General features: G+C 35.1%; 1 long non-coding RNA gene across 1 annotated transcript in view; it reads left to right on the forward strand.

Annotated features, from left to right (window-relative positions):
• Positions 1-340: 340 nt before the first annotated feature.
• Positions 341-23629, forward strand: part of LOC128248845 (uncharacterized) — a 98919-nt gene continuing 75630 nt past the window's right edge. Inside the window, exon 1 of the long non-coding RNA XR_008264965.2 lies at positions 341-661. This is a non-coding gene — a long non-coding RNA (uncharacterized LOC128248845). The remainder of the gene's footprint in view (positions 662-23629) is intronic.

Raw genomic sequence — 23629 nt, forward strand, 5'->3', positions numbered from 1 at the left:
TATTTATATATATGAGATGTATGTATATTACCATGCATATAATTTTGTACCTATTCATGTATATAATATTTTTCGATGTTTTGCACCATCTTATCGCTTTATTTTCCTGCAAGCCTGTTTTTAAAGTCAATGAAATTGAGACCACCCATCTATTTTTATGGCACACAGTACATCATCTCTTTATCAAGATGTTAGAATGCGATTTGAGAAAAAATATTGCAGTTGTTCCCAAAACGCCAGGTGTCGTTTAATGTCCTTCTTTCCCACTTTACATTAATCTTTTATATATATCTGTAACTTTTGTCTGTCTCACAGAGCATTTCTTTGCCTTTCTCTTTACATCTGACATACATGCGGACTCATATATAAGCCTGTGTATACACGCACGCGTGTATGTACTTGTGGGCGTATGTGTGCGTGTGTATAGGATCATGCGTTTGTTGATGTGGCCTCTTCAAAGGCAATCATATTCAGTTGTCTCCATAGACTGGCAAGGATACTACTAAGAATCAATATGGCTCTGGCCCCATACTACATATCCATTAACGTTTCAGTACTGCATTGGAATATATTCTGTTATTTCGACTCTAAAACCCATTTGGAAATGTTAGCATTAACAATAACAACAACAACATGAAATAAGAAACTGAAACCGAAAGCTGTATGTACAAATTATTAATTTGATTATCTTGGAGTTATTTCAAATGTTTTAAGGGTTCATCTGATGTATCAATAATATTTCCTATTCCCTCCTTCCTTCTCAATATTTTCTGTGCTTCGCCATTTTCTACTGTCATAACCATAATTTCTGCTTCGTGGAGGAGATATTAACTTATTCTTGTATGCATCTGCTTTCTGCTTTGAGCGACTTTAAACGAAAGGAAATGGTGATAGCATTATATTATGTGAACTTACCTATGAACCTGTGAGAGATTTTCTGAAACTAGATTGGCAACAATACAGCTTATATTTAAGACATGTCAACTTCCATATAATTTCACGATGCTGTATAATTTAGAAGTAGAATGATTATGTGTTATAGTAGATACAAACACAGATACATAAATACGTATAAACACGATATGTGAGTGAGTAATTGCTTGTATAAATTACAGTTGTATGCGTTTTTGAAATGACGGGTAGGTAGGTATATATGTGCGTATGCGCGTATGTGCGTACATAACTGAATGCACACTCTCTTGTAACATAGCAAAAACTGTGTTTCAAAGACAATCTTATTGATAGTCAGAAAATGCTTAACTGTCACAATATACTATGTCTTTCACTTGGTTCAAATGACAGGCTATAATTCACCCACATCAGTTGGAACTACATATGCTCTTATTAATCTTTAAAAAAAATGTTTCCCGTCTGATTTACGTAAAATAGTTTCGCATTTCACTGCGATGTCTGAAGTATACACTTGCTGTATCCGCACACTGTCTACTATACCGTTACTATGTCAGGCCCGTCGACTTATAATTCCCATCCCCTCTCTTCGCCTAAATTCGGTCCCTGTACTCGCCATATTATGTTTTCCGTTGTGGCACACCCACTATTATTTCCTATTCACCCATCAACAAATAACTGTACAAGAGTAAAATCGAATTCTTTCTCATTACTAGAGCTGGTGGACCAACATCACCTTGAATCCAAACCTGAAGTAAATAAAATGTTGAAATGTTAAAAACTTAAAATGATAAAATTATTATTTCTTGTTGCAAGTAAGATAAGCTATCAACAAGAATTTACTCATTTACAACAATCAATACTTTCTCGCAAAAAGACTCATAGACCCGCATACATACATACATACATACATACATATATGCATACATACATACATACATATATACATACATAAATACATAATACATACATACATATGATACGATGCATACATACGAGCATATATACATGCACCACCTCACACATATATGTGCATGCATATATATAAAGATATATATATATATATATATTATGTTTCTGTGTATACATACATACGTGTACGTATTTGTGTGTTTGTGTGTGTGTGTGTGTACATACATACATATATATATATATATACGTTCACATATAAACGCATATATGTATGTATTTGTAGGTAAGCATGCATTTATGTATGTATCTATCCATCTATCGCTTTATCTCTCTATCTATGTGTATATTTATATATATGTATAAAGATATAAATGTATGTAATATATATATATATATATATATATATATATATATATATATATATATATATATATATATATATATATATATATATATATACATATATATATATATATATATATATATATATATATAAAGGTATGTTGTGCACATAATGCCACATCTACATTTATGATGTTCAAAACCAGTGTAAAAGCTGTGTTTTATTCCATTATTTCATTGAGATGAACAAAATAATAAACTAAAATAAAAGCAGAACCCTGGGATCAATGTAATTGGATAAAACGTAGATGCTAGAGCCTGGAAGAACCACTGCCGTATGGCGAGTTAAGAGAATACTAAAATTTGACTTGAAAAATGGTAAAGGGTAAAGAGCCCCTTCGGTCATGAATGATCGTAGCATTACACCCAGAACGTTACCGCCCGAATCACAAATCCGGGCAAGGTTGCTTAAGGAAGACTCTGCATACTAGCCTCCCCTCTCCACGCCACTGACGTTATCCAAGGGAGAGGCAAAGGCCTAAACATCTTGGCACCAGTCACATCGCTACTCGTTTCTACATATGAGTAAACTAGAGCAACGTGAAATAATGTGTCTTGCTCAAGAACACAACACACAGTCCGGTGTGGGAACCAAACTCACTACTTTAAGATCGTGAGCCCAACGCTCTAACCACTGTGCCATAGGCCTTCACACACTTGAAAAATATGATGGGGTTAAAGCTGTTTATATATCTGTCTTTATTTCGACTTCTTCAATGCATTGGGAACAGTGTAATGCAATTTTATATGATAAGATGTCGTTTGAGATCATTAATCGATGTGCATGTTGATCTGGATATATTAATGACTAGATGTGTGGCACTTGTATTAAAATTCCATGAGATGGAATTCCTTGGGTTACCGCACGATTTTGGTCAGGGAGTATTTTGATAACAAAGATTAGCTGATGGCTGTCACCATAGTGTTTGAGAACAAAATAAATTTGAACTACGAGTTTTTGTGATAGAAGATTATAATTTCCCATCCAAAGAGTTCAATTAACAAATGTACTCTTAATTTTGGTTGCCGTTTGATCAGAGAAAATAATTCCATTTGCTGAAATAATATACCTTTAGCAAGCTCAACTGTATGTTTTATGAGATATATATTATTTAATATCAATTGTATAGAGGTAGATAGATTGCCCCAACACCTGGATACCTTATCCTTGGGTGCATCTGAGATTAGATAGTGGCGTTAAAACGGGATTTTATACTCATACTGAAATTAGAAAAAAATATAAATAACATAATGTCCTATTCTTTTGCCCTACAACGAGAGAGTATATCAGGCATGGTGCTGTATTTCAGGCTAGTACTACCTTTATTAAAATATGTACCAAGCATTGATCTAACTGAAGATTTTCAAATAACCTGAGCATACAATGTCTGCGTCATCTTTCTGTCGATAACATTTGTTGTTACTACAGGAATTAGTGTATATTTTGGAAAACGCGCGTAAGAATTTTAGAAGCTTTTTTCAACAATACATGAATATATTTTCTTATCTGGTATGAAACATTTTATAATGATAAATATTTGACATTCATCAACATATCGTACCCACCTAAGTGACAATAATATTTGAGTTAAATTATTTTAAAGACTGTGAAATGAAACACTGAGAAATAGAATACCATACGTTAATATATTTGAAATCATACCCGTCAAACTGTACAATACTAACCAGTAATCTATGGAAATTTATAGCCAAAAGATGTGCGCAACATGAGACACATTTACTCCTGTATTATCCGCGTCATCACAAAAAATCACAGTTTCCATCATCTTACTTCTTACGCAGTCCTTCACACTCCTCAACCAATATGTTTCTGCTGTTCTGAAACACTTTTACTGTGGCGAAGAGAGTTAATAATTAGCTATGGTGATATTTCACAAAAATGCTTTAATATTTTATATAAAAAATTCGGAGTATGATTGTATAACATTTCTTTTTAAAAAACATAAAATTTCCTAACTTGCCACTATGGAAGCGCATGGCAAATACTCAAAGAGTAAAAATTATTAATGCACAATAAAAAATAATTTGTTGTCTTTCCAAACAGTCCGCTTCTCCTAAAACTGCCGCTGTAGCCCCAATCTAGTAGTTTGCTCCTTTCCTTGAACTCATATATTCCCTTACTGTTAATCGCAAATATGCAAATACATCAAATTATTTGAACATTTTCCCAGTTATAGTTTAATTGTATTGACAATAAAATATATCTTTTACAATTTCCGCATGATGAAAATAATGTGATGTACATTACAATTTCTGAATCGTTCAAAATTATTTCCTCATCCGAATGATTTGTAAGGCTATTGATATTTGAAATTGCTATAACAAAATTAGTTTCTCCTCTGGAATTTTAAATAACATTCTAAACATTTTAAGTATTGTAAAATCTTTAAATAGCACTCCCACTTCAATGTTGGGCTTCATAATCTTGTAGAATGATTAGTGCCTTTGATTCTATTGTTATTTTGTATGTTCGAAAATTTTGAAGTATTTCCTGCAATGTTATTTTAAACAATTTCAATAAAACATATACGTACACGTATAAAATTCTCTACAATTTTCGCAAGTTTTTTTATTGTATTTTTCTCTCTCCCTCTCTCATACATGAGACCAGCCTTTGCATATTAATGTTCCACCTCAAGAGAAATATATTTCCAAATAAATGTTAAATATAACGTTTTATGGATTTTTCTCATTGGTAAAAATACTGTTCATTGCGATATACATATATATATATATATATATATATATATATATATATATATATATATTTGTGTGTGTGTGTGTGTGTGTGTGTGTGTGTCTGTGTGTGTGTCTGTGTATGTATATGTATATATACATGCATGTGCGTATATGTGTATGTATATATATTAATATATTCGTAATATTGATGAGAATAGTATTTGCAGCTCACATTAAACTAGTTGAAATATATATAATAAACCTTGTTTTACTTTCATATTTTTGTACATAAATCATTTTGTAAAACTAAATATTAAACTCAGATAAATGTCTCTAGAAAATGAAACAAGACTTATATTTAATGATTACCAAATGAATTTGTTTTCTATTTACTAATACATTTCTGCTGTGAATTGCAATTTGGAGCCGAAGAATAAGCGATAAATTAGTTTGCGACTCGATTTCCTTTTGCATTCTGAACTTAGAACATATTGTATAACAATTATTAAAACGGTAAAATTGGAAAATTGAAAGTGTGTGAAAATATTGTTGGGTTGCCAGAAGAGATAGTGCTAGCCGCGGATTGGCAAAAGTCAGGAAATCATGGGATAAACTGGTGGTGAATTAGCAGAACTGGTAGAGCGTAGGACAATATTGCACTGAAGTATTTATTTACGACGACCTGCTAAGTTTTCAAGTCGAACTGCAGTCAGGATGACAGCATTTAATCTAGGCGAGAGTGCTTGAGCAATCTACAAGTTTCAATATATTTCACTGTCTCTAAATCTGTGCATTTGTCCGTATGTGAGCACTTTTACTAGTAGTAGAAGTAGTTTTATGGCCTTTCTATATTCCCATGAATGCCTTTGCATCACCCCACGAGGCAAAGGATCGCAAAATGTTTCATCGCTTACTTGTTTCCGTCATTGGTCTGCGGCCAAATGAGAACACCGTTCTGAAGTCGAACATATCGATCTCAGTACATATATATATTTTTTTTTTAATCTCGATTATTCCCTGGATGTTTTGCTGAACCATAACGGACGTAATCAAACCAAAACCGGTTAGAAGACAGACATAAATACAATACTCACCAAAATGCATACCCACATATATTTATATATGTATATGTATATATATATATATATATATATATATATATATATATATATATATATATGCGTGTGTGTGTGTGTGTGCGTGCATGTGTTTGTTTTTGTGTGTAAGTGTATGTGGATGTGCGTATACGATATGCTTTCACACAGTTTCCGCGTACCAAATTCATTCAGAAGGCATTAACAAGCCTGGAGCTATAGCATAATACAATTACCCAAGATACTGTGCAGTGGGACGGAACCTGAAACCATGTGGTTGTAAAGTGAGACCCTTCACCACACATTCCTGTAATGTCTGGTGAAGGGCTTCAAGTTACAAAAGAATTTACAATATTATTTACGTCAATTGTAATTTCCTAATTTCTACCTTATCAGGCACAACATCACAGGCAATATTTCTGGAATCGATGAAATATACTAACGTTCAAATAGTGAGGAAGAATAAAACTCCTCATCTTCCAAAACGTTCATAGATCTGTGTATATGCTATAAATCATCATTATTATTATTTCCCCTGTGTGAGCTGTTAGAATGGTTAACGTGGAGTGATCTGTTAGAATGGTTAACGTGCCGGCAAATGCTTAACATCATTTCTTCTGACTCGAGATTCAAATACTTGCGGGGTTGACTTTGCCTTTCATTACTTGGGGATTGATAAAATAAGTAACAACTGAGCACCGGGGACGATGTGATTGACTTACAACTTCCCCAAAGCTGGTGGCCTTGTTTCAAAACTTGAAACGAATGGTAATCTATAATATAAATTGAACATGGGCGACGGTTGCATTCTTTCTTGTCTCGAAGGTCACGGCCAAACGGCTGGTTGGATTCACGTGAAAAATTGCACACATGTGGAGACGGGTGCATAGATTGGAATGCGCTTTCTATTTTTTCCTAGCCCCCATAGTTACCGAGAATAATCAATTAAAACAACCTGCGTGCATGCGTGTATGTGAGTGTGTGTCACGGAAGCCATTCATACATACATACATACATACATACATACATACATACATAATTACTCTCTCTCTCTCTCTCTCTCTCTCTCTCTCTCCGTTTTTCTCTGTCAATCACACACATTCACTCACTACAAAGACTGAATGGAAAAATTTCAGTTATCTTTCTCTCTTTCTTTCTTTCTCTCTCTCTCTCTCTCTCATATACACACACACCATCAACATTTGGCTGCTATGGAAAGTTCCGAGGAGGGGGAGGAATTAATTCCAGGAAAGTTCCAAAAAGGGGGGCAAATTACTTCATGGAAACTTCAAAGGAAGTGGAGGAGGGGAGGAATTACTTCCAAGAAAGTTCAGAGGGAGAAGAATTATTTTCTGGAAAGTTCCGAGGATGGTGAGGAAATACTTCCTGGAAAGTTCCGAGGAGGAGAAGGAATTACTTCCTGGAACATTCCAAGGAAGGAAGGGACGAATTATTTCCTGGACAGTTCCTAGGAAGGGGAGGATGGGATAAATAGGACTTCCAAGAGAGTTCCGAGGCTGGGACTTCCTGGAAAGTTCCGAGGATGTTACTACCTGGAAACCTCCGAGGATGGTACTACCTCGATAGATCCGAGGAATTCCTCTAAAATTCCGAATATTTCCCGGAAAGATCCACAGCTGGGTTACTTCCTGGACATTTCCAAGGATGGGACTTCCGGGAAAATTACGTGTAATTCATGGAAAGTTCCGAGGATGAACTAATACGTGGGAATTTCCGAGGACTTTCTTAGGAAAGCTCCGAGGATAGGATTTCCTGCTAAGTTCCGAAGACGCTACTTCCTGGAAAGTTCCGAAAATTGCTTGAAAGTTTCGAGGATGGAAAATTCCTTGAAAGTTTCGAAGACGAGCTGCTTCTTGGAAAATTTCGAGTGCTTCCTGGAAAGTTCCGAGGGAAGGACTTCCTGGGAATTCCCGAGGATGAGTTACGTCCTGGAAATTTCCAAGGTTTGTTCTTCATGGAAAGTTCCGATGACTGGATTTCCTGGGAAGTTCGAAGGACGGGACTTCCTGGAAAGTTCCGGTAAATTCCTGGAAGTTCTGAGGATGAGCTGCTTCCTGGAAAGTTCCGAGGGTTTCCTGGAAAGTTCCGAGAGTGGGAGTTCCTTGAAATTTCCGAGGACGGGTTACTTCATGGAAAGCCCCAGGGATTTTTTCATGAGAAGTTCCAACGATGGGACTTCCCGAAAGCTTCTGAGGTCGGTACTTCCTGGAAAGCTCCGATGGATTCCTGGAAAGTTCCCCGGATGGGACTTCCTGGAAAGTTCCGAGGGTTTTCTTCATGGAAAGTTCCTAGGTTGTTACTGCCTGGAAAGTCCCGGGGATGAGCTATTTTTTTTAATATTCCGAGGATTTCCTGGACTGCATGAAAAGTTGCGAGGACTGCATGGAAAGTTGCGAGGACTGCATGGAAAGTTGCGAGGACTGCATGGAAAGTTGCGAGGAGGGTTGTGAATTAATTCTTGGAGAGTTCCGAAGGGAGGTGCGACGAATTACTTCCGGTGAATTACTTCCAAGGAAGGGCAGGAGGGGAGGAATTAGTTCCTGGAAAGTTCGAAGGAATTGGTGGGGGAGGAATTACTTCGTTGAAAGTTCCAAGTAGGAGGAAGAATTACTTCCTGTAAAGTTTTAAGGGGAGGAAGGAGTGAAATTACTTCTTGCAGAGTTCCAAGGAGGGTGAGGAAGTTGAGAAATTACTTCCTGGAAAGGTCTGAGGAGGGGAATTACTTCCTGGAAAGTTCCGGAGGGGAGTAACTACTTCCTGGAAAGTTACGGGGGGAAGGAATTACTTCTTGGAAAGTTGTGAAGAGGGGCGCCCATCATGCTGCTGCGGAATTTGGATGCTCCTATAATGTGTAACAGAACGCGCATGTTAATCATAATTTATACTCCCGAGTTTTACAAGCAACCATTTTGGATTGACCGGCCGTTGGTTAAGACGTTCTTATAACTCTAATGTCCCTCCTTCACTCCGATACAATCGAAAAGTTTAAGCGGCTTCAATTTCCTGTCAAACCTTCCTTTGCAATGGCAATAAATAAGGCACAGGGTCAATCATTGCAAATGGTTGGTTTAAATTTCACAGAGCAAGTGTTCTCCCACGGTCAACATTACATTGGATGCTCCCGTGTTGGCAGGCCACAAAGTCTATACATTTGTGCATCAGAAGGGAAAACGAGAAATGTTGCCTATAAAGAAGCGCTCCACTGAAAAGACGGCATTTCTTCACATCTTCCAAATCACCCAGTCACCTGCCGCCTCAAAAGCTTCGTACTTGCCGTGCCAGCCAACGTAAGTCAATGACACACAACTTCACTCCTCTTTTCCTCTCACATACACACACACACACACACACACACACACACACACATGCACGCCCAATTGATATATCTTTCAATTTCTGCTCTCTGCAAATACATTTTTTACAGATACAACTGCTTACTAAAATTGGGATTAATGTATAATTTCTCTCTATGTTCATAATCAAATAAATGTTTTAATGATTAAACAGACGTCCAATAGAATAGCTCTCAGAAACAGACTCCGTACAAATTCTTTCTTTACAACTCCTGAAACCATTTTCTGACTGGGTGTTGATGAAATCTTCAAACAGCTGCAGGCTCCAATCGAAACAGGGGACCCGAAATGATAAGGTTGAGAAACGCTGTTATAGATTATGCCTAACCGAAAACGATCACAGCCACATCATCCAAACAGGCCGGGTGAAACTGGGTTTAGCTGCTAGTGAAATATATAGGCTGTATAAACCAGGCTCTATTTATACTGAGTTGAAATCTCACCGAGGCTCCGGAGGCGGTAAAAGATTATTGAAATCGATTCACTTAAATATTACCACCCATTAAAATTTAGTCCATGTGGCTGTGAGGAAACAGTTTTTACTCTTTACGCTTTTGTGATATTTCTTCAGGCTCATTTGGTTCTGAGTTCAAATCTCGTAGCGGTCAAATTTTCCTTCTCAATTTCAGTGTAGATAAAATGAAATACCTATCAAGTACCTGGGTCGATGGTATCGACTATCCTACTTCTCTGAAATATTCTGGTCCTCTTCTTAATTTAGAAACCATTACTATTTTCATTTCTCTTCACTGATATAATACTTCTGCTCCATATTGGGGACCGAGTGAACATAAATTTAACACAAGAACGCAAATTGACATGATATAAGTAGATTATCCAGCATAAATATTTGACTTTATTTCAACAACGCGACCTTAACAGTTTAGTAGTACCTAGATACTTTTCCATAGCGAATAATGAAATCTAGTTGCTCTATGTGTACTTACATATCAGGTGTTGATATTTTAGTGTTTTATCCACGATCACAAATATGATGCTGTTGATGCTGGTGTTAATATATTCTCTGCCGCTGTCAACGATAAGCATTTGCTCCGATTAACTGAACTGTCTACTACTTAAGTTAACATGTAAGTGACTGAGGAAACCACACATGCACTTTAAATTTCACTCACAGGCTTAATTATTTGTTTATGTTGGTCTCTCGAGTCAGAGAAAGATGGTTCTGCAATTTCTTGCTGAACAAGCTCCACCGATGATTTCCTTATAGTGAATAAATGTTTGCACTGTACATGATCTTATGTCCGCCATCAAACTAGCGTGACTTGAACAAGTGCTCTGCACCATACTTCAGCTGTCGAAGTGATCGTAAAGCAATGTGAGATGAAGTGTTTTGCTCAAGAACAACGGGCGCCACCCACAATTTCACGATCGCACGTGGAACAACTCTAAATCTTAGGCTATGTGATCTCATTATCAGGCTTAAATAAATAGATAAAATATATGGCAACACTAGATATTTAAATTACAGTTCTAATCTAGATACAATACGATATTAACTCCGTAGATATATTAGTCAGGTCACTAATCTAATTACTATTTTTGTTTCAGCTATTTATGTCATTGTCGTCGTCAAATCTGACTCCTTCTCCGTTGCTGCCGTAATCACGTCCATCGTCGCTACTTGTTGTTCCAAGATTAACCCTGCTGCGTTTGAAAAGACCCCTAATGGAAGTCATTGTTAAGATGATGCCCCTTTCTTAATATGTCCCTTATTTTAAGAGATTGCGGTCGGTAATGATTAAGAGCGCAGGAAAAACGATGTTACTGAAGCCTCATTTCTCATATGTATCGCATGCCGGGCGAATAATTTACGTATTATTCTTTTATTCTTTTACTGGTTTATTTGTTTCAGACATGTGACTGTGACCATGCTGGAGCACAACCTTAAGGGGTTTTAGTCGAACAAATCGACCACTGGACATGTTTTTGTAAGCCTAATATTTATCCTATCGGCCTCTATTATCGAGCCGCTAAGTTGCGGGGACATAAACACACCATCAGCGGTTGTCAAGCGATGGTAGGGGTTAAACACACACACGTATATACATACAACGGGCTTCCTTCACTTTCTACCAAATCCACTCACGATGATTTGGTCGGCCCGAGCCTATCGTAGAAGACACTTACCCAGGGTGGAAACCTCAGCCTTACATGCTTTCAGCGAGTAACTATTTCCTAACGAAGAGCTTAATGCCCTTCCTATCTTGCAATTTAAGCTTTTCTCATTCACACATGCTCCGAGACGACGACGACGACTACTACTACTACTACTACTACTACTACTACTACTACTACTACTACTACTACTACTACTACTACTACTACTACTACTACTACTATCAGCACCACAACAAATTATACCTGCACTACACCATTTTATTCCTTTATATATTGTGTTTAGTACCATTACAGAATTGGATGTGTTGTCATAGAACATTCTTAGAATTATAATTGCTCATTAAGTCAAATATAGCAGCATCTCCTTGCAAGTTCTATTATTGTTGCAGCTTACGAGAAGAAGCATTTTATGCTCTTGTAAAAGAAGTCCGGCTAGAGGCAGGAAAGCAACAAGATCTCATTCATTTGTCAACGAAGCATTGTATGAATGACACTTATTGTCAACTCTTTCTCGGTAAAATAAGCCCATAAATCTCTAATAAAGTACAGCTTACAGAGTCGCATAGAATGATAATGCAATTCACGAATGTTTCGCAGCTGGACCCATTAATTAAATTTTATCTCAGGTAGATGGAAGAATATGATTCGCGAAGACGGACTTGACTATACACTGGAAGTAAATAATTTGGTGTAGCTCTCTCTCTATGTTCTCGATTCAAATCCTTCGGAGATCAATGACATGTTTCATTCTTTTAGGTTTGATGGAATGGGTTGCTCTTATTTACTAAATTATAATACACACACACACACACATACACACACACACACACACACACAGAGACACATACACACACACACACACACACACACACGCATACACACACACACAAGACAGATACTCAACCGTATACAAAATTTAAAATGATGGTTGTATTCTTCAATAACTATTTATACGATATCACTAAGGGGTGGAGTTCAGAGAGGGTTTCTTGACCCCGAGAGATCTCTTGCTCTGGTAAATAAATTAATGTTTGAATGATTAGGAACGTTCTGACTTCATGGTGAAGAGGGTAACATTATTAATAATAATGGTCACAGTGAACTAAACACCCATACAAATGATAGAAAATATAGACACTTTGGAGCATATGTCTGTATTCTTCATATGAGCACTTACTGTATGCAAACGATAAATAGATTGGACATTGCTTAATATAGCCCAAAGCAAGTATGTGCAAAGAAGTTTCCGTGAATTATTGTAGTCAATTTCTATTATAATGTAGTGATATTTTTGAATTTTCGAATGTATATTTTTACGAAAATCAAATCTCATGAGATACATGTGAAAGTTATCTGGATTCATATATGCATACCTCTATATCTTTCCCATCTTTACCGTCTCTCTCCCACATATATATATATATATATATATATATATATATATATATATATATATATATATATATATATATATGTATGTATACGTACGTATATGTATACATACATGTATGTGTGTGTGTGTGTATATGCGAATTTGAGGCGACAAATTTATGGTTGCTGCAATATTGACGACTATTTTCTCTAATTCGTAAATTTAATCGTATGCACTCCCCACACACACAACCGCACCCACCCACCCACACACACACATACACACGTGCACAGTCATATATTTCTACGCACGTATGTATATATGTATTTCTACGTATTTATATCAAGAATGAATGAAAGAGCGAATATAAATATATATATATATATATATACATATACATATACATTTTGCTATTGACGTCAATAAAACCTGAATTATAATCATGGCATAGCGATTACACAACTCATATATTAATGAATTAGAATATAAACTCTCAAATTTATGCTGTTGCTGTTGATTACTAAGAGGTTAGCACAGCAATATATGTTATGTTCACGCATACTTATATAGCAGTACATCAGCCAATGCGTCATTTCTTTGAAGATGTTCAGATGAGATTCAAGGGATATTTAGTGGCTATTTCTACCAGTTCGAGCATCAATTTAGGGGCTCATGCGTTTGTTTGCTCCTAAACATGTTCTCTAATGAGGTATTTAATATCATGAAAATCTTTGACAGTTTCTGGTGATTCCATAGTGGACTCAGTGGACAAAGGATTTTCGATAATTGGTGCGGCTCTTTACATCCTTCTGAATCCAAGTACAGCCGAGGTTAACTTTGGTTTTCTTCCTCTTGAAATCGATATAACGTACGAGTTAAGTGCTAGGACGATTTTCTGTATCTGTCTATCTATCTAACTCTCACTTTCCGGGGAATTTGAACTAACGCCTCTGCTAAGTTAGCTACCTTTCTTGTCTGTTTTTCAAGCTGATTATCTAGATTAATACATAATGTATCAGTTCCATTTGTAAGACGGTAGTTCGTGACTTGAGGAGTATTTAGCTGCTTTTCAAGTAAATCCAGTGATAACGTACATGTTTACTTCGTTGTACTTGCTTTTATTTGTGCAATATTATAGTGTAAGTATCTACATCTGGCGATTTTCTATATCTAGCATAGAGTTTTGTAAATGTTATGTCAGCAGATGTACGCTGTGAAAACAAAATTCTGTTACAGAGCAGTCAGATTAATTCATGTGATAAATGGTGAGTCTTCCCACAAAGGAATTTTATAGTTACATATGTTAGAGGAATTCAGTAATTTAAGCTTTATGCATGCTTACTTAGCTGGAAGGGAAATAAGTTCTTTAAAACTTGTAGCCTCCTTAGTGTGCTTTTCGAATTATCAACATGGTTATAGTTTTCGGTACTAAACTGTTTTAAAGAGGCATCAGTTATCGTGTCATTCAAAGTAACAATATGCTGCTGTGCGGTATAAAAATACGATAAGGATTCACCAGTCAAGGACATACAAATATATATATATATATATATATATATATATATATATACATTGGAGAAGATTAAGGTTAAGCCTTCCTAATACTCGATATACCAGCTTCTGATATAACTGTTGAACTATAAAAAGAGAATGTAATAAGACGTGGGAAAATACAAATAAATCTACCTGTTTTAAAGGCCTTTAAATTTGTTAATTATAGCTTTTACATAGCTATTCTGCAAGCTGTATTTCATCACTTGCCTAAAAAACGATCATGTAGGATTTTAGTACAGAAAAGTAAGATCATGAAAGATTTCACCTATACTGTTCTTTAGTACTTTGCAACATAAAAAAAATTAGGATAATTTACTATCATTGCACGAAGTTACAGACACTTTTTTTTTAATATAAGTTGCAGGGATACGCATATAGAGAACTAAGATGATGCTATGATGCAAAGCATCACCTCTTTTTGGCTTGTAGTCACATGCTCGCGCTGATAGATATGGTGAGGGAAATTACGTTACAAAAATTGTTTATTGCTTTTATATCCCGATAACAGTATGAATTATAACAGAGAATAATAAGTCATACAACTGGCTATACCTTCGGTATTATGTTAGCAAACAAGGCAAAGTATAAATGTTGTTTAATTTCTGACTGCATGTCAAAAATGTAAGACACATTGAGTCATCATCTAATGGGATTACAAAGTAAAAATCTGCCATCTTGACAATGACATTTATGAAACAAGATATTGAAACACATTATTTCAATATCATATTGAAGTAAAGTATTACACAGATTAAATAAGACAAATATATCTAAAATAAATTGATATTTATTAATATCTTTATCACTAGATATTTTTTGATTATGGACAGCAATTCATAATTGAATGATGGGTTTCAAATGGAGCAAATATGCCAGGTATTTCAGTGACTCTAATATGTTTACGCATGCAGAAAGATAAATGGCTTGTCTTCTGTCACGTTGTAATTGATCCGTCTCATGCTTCATTATAGAAGTGGGTTATAAGTAAATGTGAAAATGTCTGAACAATTATCGTTCTTATAAGTGTTACACCATTTTCTTAATTAAGGTTAGTAGGACTGATCTTGCTCGTGGGAGATATAGTAATTTCAATGTTACTATTTATCTTTATGCATTAAGGAATGTATTCCCAAGAAAATATTTCAGAAAACTATAAAGGTTTGATAGTCTAATCTTTTCATATCACACAGAAACACTTTCAATCCATCGTTTAATTTCATATTTCAATCAAACGTAATCTCACTAATTTCAACCTAACTGGATGATATGAATAGTTTAATCTAACACTTTTCCGATTCATAAAAGATCCACGGGAAGCGCTCTTAACAACTGATAGTGATAAGAATCATTAAGATAAAATATATACATACCTTAGAGCCGTGCTCCAGCATGGACGCCGTCAAATCAGTGAATGACGGTTTATCGCAAGTAACGTTAGCCACAAGGAAAGGAAACTGAATTTACCTCGTAAGATATTAAATTACACATTTTCTCACTTGTACTTTTAGAAGTGATTAACATCACGTACAGTACCTACATAAATTGAACTATTAGCCGTTGAATGCTGTACGTTCACTAAAAACACATAAACTAGACCAAATAAAAATGTATTACAAAAATCTCGCTTGGGAGGGATTTGTAGCAAGGGACTTGATTAATTTTACCGTCTCACTTTTCATTGAAAACACTTAGCATGGTATACTACTTAAGGTTTAAAACTTGGTACCAGCTAATGTATATATATTCCTTTTATTCTTTTAATGTTTTCAGTGGTAGGACTGCGGCTATGCTGGAGCTCCACCTTAATTTAATTTCTGTCAGTGTTGTTGTCGCTTTATAACTGGAAATTGGTCTATAATTGAATATATAGCAGCTGGTCTCTGAATACTTGTTTGGTTCGGTATCATCACAACCTTGCTACCGAGCCGGTGGCCGGTGAAAATTTAATTTAAGTTAAAAAGAGAAAGAGAAGACATACATACATACTTGCATTTAAATATATATGAGCATGTTTAGATATGTAACTATATACATGATAATACATACATAAAGCAAAAAATACAAATCTGTACACATACATACATACATACATATATACATACAAATAAACAGAAATATCCTATTGCTGATGTTGAAATTCCAATGAAGGAGTCTAAGATCCAGGTTAGAAACTGGCTCTTTCTCTGTTGGCAAGAAATCTTGAAATAAAACTGAACAATGACATACATTTATATATGGCATACATTTGAGGGTGGTTGCCTACATGTATCTGGGTGTCTACACATACACATATTACTTCATCATTTTCTCATACTGCATATTCTATATTTCACATTTACATACTTTCCGTTTCTATCTGTTTACATTACTTGTTCATTTATAAAGAATTAGCATTTTATTATACCACTAATATAATGTCATAAGTTTCCCTAATTCTAAATTCTTATTTTTATGTATATAAATTTTCGAAATTTTAAATTATTTCTTTATTTTTCGTTTTAAAACTGTATAATTTTCATTTAAAAAGAATAACCTTATGATTTTTATAATTTTTAATTCATACATTATATTTTACCTCGATGCAAAATCTTGACATCGATCTCTCATAGCCTTTCTATTTATCAATACATTTCGTCAATTATATGTCTCACTCCTCATTTTCTACAGTCCGTATGTTTTCACATATTTTTTCTGTCGGAACGTGTTTTCGGCCCATACCTTGAATGCTATTCCTCGGATTTCTATGCACCCCGGAGGCTAGCCTAGGATGAAATCCTCTCAAGGTCTATCGAGGAGTTACAATTACATATAACAATAGCAATACCCCAATTTTTCTTTTTTATCATTCCACCGTGCTTAATACTAATTCTGCTACTAATGCGGAATAATTTTCTACTTATGCTAATTCTCCTTATGCGGAATAATTTTCCTTATAATGGAAGTCAATAACTTCTATTGTTTTCTATATCTCACCGCATCCATACCCCTCTAATTCAGGATTTTCTAATATCTGCCCTTGGATTTAAGTAGATATTATCAAAAAATTACTTCCTATTTCTCATTCCTGATTTCTACCGTCCCCATAACAGTGATTTCTCATATCGTTATAACCATCAAAATATTACTTTTTGCTCTCTACCTTTAATCTATTTCTGATTTTATGACTCTCACTTGGCACTATACTAGTATTTCTAGACGTATATGAAATTTAAATTTAATTTACTTTCAATTCACCCTATGTTATTATCAACTGTACGTTCGTTTAAATCTAACATTGAATAAATATCTTTGCCAAACTTTAGGTTCTTCCCTAATTTTAGGTTTAGGCCTCAACTCATTAAGGAACGCTCTCACTAGAAACTTTTTCTTCTTTTCTACTATTTTCTTTTTGCACAGGAGAGTGCAAAGTTGGCCTGTGTGTTTGCGTGTGTGTGTGTGTGTGTGTGTGTGTGTGTGTGTATGTGCGTGTGTGTGTGCGTGCGTATGTGTTTGTGTTTATAGGGGTGTTGTATGCATAAGGGTGTGAGTGAATTAGCAGGTTAATGGCTGGTTTTCGATTCGGTTGAGAGAGGTGAGGGATGAGGTGAAAAGTAATGTGAGTGGGTGAGTGTGACTGTGTGTATGTGTGTATTTGCATGTGTGCGTATGACGGAATGGGATTGCAAGTGTGTGCATGTGCGTATGAGTGCGCATGTGTGAATATATATGTGCGTATATATATATATATATATATATTTAAATTATATGTATTTATTTTATCCTAATTAATAATAATTCGGATAGAATAAATGGGTTAATAGAAACCAGGGTAGCAAAGATCACAAAATAACTGTGGTGTAATTCCTGTTTTTGAGGCAGAAACTCCTTGATATTTTGGGTATTTGAGTATATATAAATTTAAGGAATGGAGTAGTTATAACATGCGTTCACTCCATTCCTTAAATTTATATATATATATATATATATATATATATATATATATATATATATATATATATATATATATATATATATATATATATAAATGATATATAAGCATATGCGTGTATACATACATACATGTACATACATACATCTACATGTGTATGTAGATGCATATTCGGGTACAGGACGTTACAAAAATGAACGGGAACATAAACACAAAACGAACTTTGTTTAGAGACAACAGAACTAACACAGGAAAACAAACAAGCTACTTATGGAATTATTCCTTCATCAGCTGCCTCTATTCTAAACTAGGCGTTTCGAAGATAAGGCATACATATATATATGTATGTATGTACACACACACGCACACATACACACATACACACAGACATTCATATATGCATATATATATGTATGTATCTATTTACGTAGATATTTATATGTTTTTTGTAGATCGACCTCAATAAAGTAATTGTACACATACAAAATAAGGGATATAAGAGATACCTCTGTGTTCCATACTAGAGACACTCGATGTTTTCTCGGTCCATGTCATTCTGTTAGTGAATACCATCGTATTATCGTTGCAGTTTAGCCCTAGGACAGGCGCAATCCAGTGGAGGTATAATCTTAGCTTTTCCAGTCATGAAGATCTCGTCCTTTTCAAAGGATTTAAGTATGTGCCAGTCCTGACAGTGATTGGGCTTTTAGCCCCACATGAAAGTGTTTCCAAACTATCTCTCTGTAATATCACGCTATTAGACGTTTATCGTTAATCGATCTAAAATATATAGCAACCCAGGACGGTGGATGTGATGAAATGCTATGAGATAAAGTAAGTCGCCTTGCAATACAATTTCTGATGCTTTCTATTCTGACGACAGTCTCAGCGATGACGCTGGTGCAAAGTTGTACCGCAGACGGCAGAATTTCCCTTCGATAAACATCAATGGTATCGAGAGGGAATCTTACATGCTAGTTTTCACTAAAATACCTTCCCACACCGGCTTCTACATGCACAGACACGTTACCAACATGGACTGATGACGGTAACATTAACAAAAATATTATTTCGACACGCTTTCATTAACATATTCTCTCTCTCTCTCTCTCTCTCTCTCTCTCTCTCTCTCTTTGTCTCTCTCTATCCCTTGTTGTCTCTGTATATCGAAGTATTATGAACATTTTTTGACCGTCTTGTGACAACAAATGTAGACTATCAACATCAAGAGATTGATATGAAGCAACTAGGTTATAGATTTGAGATCCTCGCCTGGCTCGTTCACTAGAATACTACTTCTACAGTATTTCAAATCACTAATTTATATATATATGTACAGGTGTGTGTATGCCTGTGTGTGAGACTTTGTGTGTATTTGTATGTGAGTGCATGTGTGTATGTGTGTGTGTGTGTGTGTGTGTGTGTGTGTGTGTGTGTGTGTGTGTGTGTGTGTATCTGAGTGTACGTGTGTCTGTGCATACACGCATGCACACACATATATGTACGTAAAAGAGAATAGCTATAAAACAAGGCCAATTTTCAAATGAATATAGTAAATTGTCGCATTATATTGCAGTTCTCTCAGAAGGAATTCTAGACTATTACGTATTTTAGATGAAAGTTATTTTGAAGAAAAATATGCAAAGAGAAGAACGATAACGTTACTGCTACATAAAATAAAACTGCAAAAGAAATGATAATAATAATAATAATAATAATAATAATAATAATGATAATGATAATAATAATAATAATAATAATAATAATAATAATAATAATAATAAACAGTACGATCAGTCAAAATTCTTTAAAATAAAGGCAAAAATGTTTTAAACATGCTGATCATTCAGGAAAAGCTAATTTATGGAAATAAAAGAGCTGAAAGGCGTACAAAGCTTGTCCTTAGCTGTTTAAAAGCAGAAAACTGATTTATATCGCCTTTGATCAGAAGAGGTTCTGATATGCCTAGCTTCTGTTTCATTACCCGGTGGAAACTTTCCAGAATAGATTTCATACTTTTATAACGTAAAATAAAAGAAATACTACAAGGCACTAGAATATTTTTTGGGGAAGTTGCTTTATTCGTGCTTAGTGATGGATTGTGTTTTGGATTATAGATTATAGATTCTTTCAATAATCTGAAAACCATTGCAAGCCGCCTAAGCTGGAGGATTGGTGCGTGTTTATTTTTGTCCTTTTTTTCCAGTTTTAGCTTTGCTTCAAAAACAAAATAACTTGGTATGAATACATTAAAAAATAGGCTACTGGTATTTCTGTTGCAATCCTTCGTCAGTTTGAATGATGAGCATTTGCTTATTCGACTAACTAAAGATAGTGACATGAATAATTTCTTCCTGCATTGGACTATTATTTAACTCATCGCGCACTAAATACGAAATTGATCCCGCAGTGATTTGATCACTGAGTGGTCAATGAACGGACACCAATATTGCAAGGCATTCTATCCGATACTATAACGGTTTTATTTGTTCCGCGCTTTAATTACATGTATAGGAAAGAAATGTGAAGGATCGGCACCCCATGCAGGTGGGGAACTTATACGCCAATGAAACTGAGAAACCGGAACTTATGAGCCAGGCATGGCTCGGGAAGGAACAAATGACAACATAGCAAAGAAAATTTAAGCTGTATTTTCTTAAGATAATTAGTTTCATAACCTCACGTAAGGTTTGCGAAAGTAGATCATGCAGTTTTATAATTTTTCCAAAAGTGATTTTTCTGCAGATTATATTAATAAGAAATCATTGTTCGTGATATTTTGTTGCTTGTCATGTTAAAATTGGGGTGTTTTGTTGATGTTGGTCGCTTCCAGATTTGGTTAAATATATTCCTTAATATTTTAATCTATTTTGCTGTCACCAATATTACAGATCCATCAAAAGGCGGTGAACTGGCTGAATCGCTGAGTAAGTTACCAAGCAACATTTCGACTTTCTTTACGTTCTGACTTCAAATTCCACTGAAGTCAACTTTGCCTTTCATTCATTTGTGTTTGATTAAACAATCAAGAACATTGGAGTTGATGTAATCGACTTCCCGTTCCCCTAAGTATTGTTGGCTTTGTACCAAAATTTGAAACCAATATTACAGATCCATCTTTCGGGAAGGCTAAGAATGTGATTTCATAGTGTTAATGCCAAATACTTCGTCTTATCCCAAAGGTTTGTTTAAATCTCTGTGAAATGAAAGACAATTTATTGAATCAAGCTCTCTTATGTCGGAGCATTGAGCTAATCTCTTATAAAACTCACATTCACTATTTTCGTTTTAAAATTTCATGATAACTATTAACATAATACTAGAGATACATAGTTTTCAAGAATTACAGTAATGAGTTGTGTGGGGACCGGTATGCCAAAGAAAATGCCTAAAGTTTCTTCTCCCAGTCTTAAAAGGTAACTAAAAGGAGTTGAGGTAGAATTTGAACTTCGACGTCATATAATCCTCACCAGAAACAACTATCCGAATGAGTAGGAGCATTGTTGCCTGATTGGTACAAAGGTATCAGCCACCTATTACAGCGCATGCCCCCATACTACTACTACTACTACTACTACTACTACTACTACTACTACTACTACTACTACTGCTACTACTACTGCTACTGGTGCTGCTGCTGTTGCTGCTGCTGTTGCTGCTGCTGCTGCTGCTTCTGCTGCTGCTACAACAATGTTGATGGCTGTTGCTGACGGTTTTAAGTCGTGTTGGAATATTAACAACGGTTTGAAAATTAACATCACTAAGGTTTGTATGCTTGGTTATCAATGGAAGATTTCTCCCTCAATTACAATTGGAAGAAGTAATTGAAGCGAACACACTCTTTAACAATTTCCAATGTATTTACTTTAATACCTAACATAATCTGATTAGATCTTGAACACCTGTTGTAAGAGTTACCTGTTTGCTAAGGATATAAAGCAGTTCAGGATTGTGACACGATACTAACTAAATAATCTTCGACTGGTTGCTCAGTATTTCATATTGTCCATTTACATACATGGACTCAGTTTGAACAATATAATTCCTACGGATGTTGTTCTTTGAAACTGTTATTCATTGCTAGCAATAATTTTGTAACCCGCCATTCCGCTCTTAAACATATTAATTTCTTTGTTGTTTCTATTGGCGATGAACTAAATAATTCCTGGCATATAGTTACTTCCATTCACTTTATGATTTCAGATCACACCAACGTAGACAGCCTCTTTTATCTATACAAGATTTACAAAATAAGTATTGATCAACAGAACAATATAATCAAAACATTCTATATCTAAAAGTATATGTCCTATGAACTTCTGATTATGTTGGATACTATTATTCATATTATTAATAAATGACGAATTTAATTATTTTCAGTATTCTATTACGTTCTTTACAATGTAATATCTTGCCGATGTTTATTTCATCTTCCAACCTTTTAGATACTATGTAACGAGTAATGCCAAGCACTAGGTACAAAATAATAAGCTGTAACTTCCACAGCAGAAATGACAGCGACATTTTACCTAATTTAGGGAAAATAATGATATTTGTATCACTCCTTTGGTTTGAACGTTTAGATTTTAGTTCTGAAGGCAATAATATATTTACTAAACAGTATGACTGCTTATCGAACTGGCCATGCCATGCACCTCACGATTAGCTTATGCTAACACAAGTGAGCAAGTACTGGAGACAATGAGTAAAACGACTATGACCGCTTCTCGAAAGTTCTCAGTCCTTACCGCAGATGATAGGTGTAAAGTGGTTAAGAGCGCGGGCTACTAACCGCAAGATTCCGAGTTCGATTCCATGCAGTGACTTGAATAATAATAATAATAATAATAATAATAATAATAATAATAATAATAATAATAATAGTAATAATAATAATAATAATAATAAATTCCCGGATGCAGTACCAGGCAGTGGCTCTCATGGCTTCCCATCTTAATTGATTGGAAGTTTTATCATGTACATTGTTTTGTCTTGGTATAAAAGATGAGCTACAGCAAATAAGCTGTTTAACACCACAGATATGCTTGTCAGTTGCTGATCATGAGCAGAAGTAGTGGGGGATCATCATAGCCATGAGTGGAGAGGAAATCTTTGGGGCTTGAATAATTCACCCTTTGGAAACATGGGTGTTTTGCTCAACATCCTTAAACAAGGGACATATGTAAATTTTAACAGGTGAAACCATGGTACGTAGGTTAATCGTTTTTTTATTTAGTATTTTTTC

This window comes from Octopus bimaculoides, chromosome 10 (assembly GCF_046866305.1).
Source record: "Octopus bimaculoides isolate indiv1 chromosome 10, ASM4686630v1, whole genome shotgun sequence".
NCBI lineage: Eukaryota > Metazoa > Mollusca > Cephalopoda > Octopoda > Octopodidae > Octopus > Octopus bimaculoides.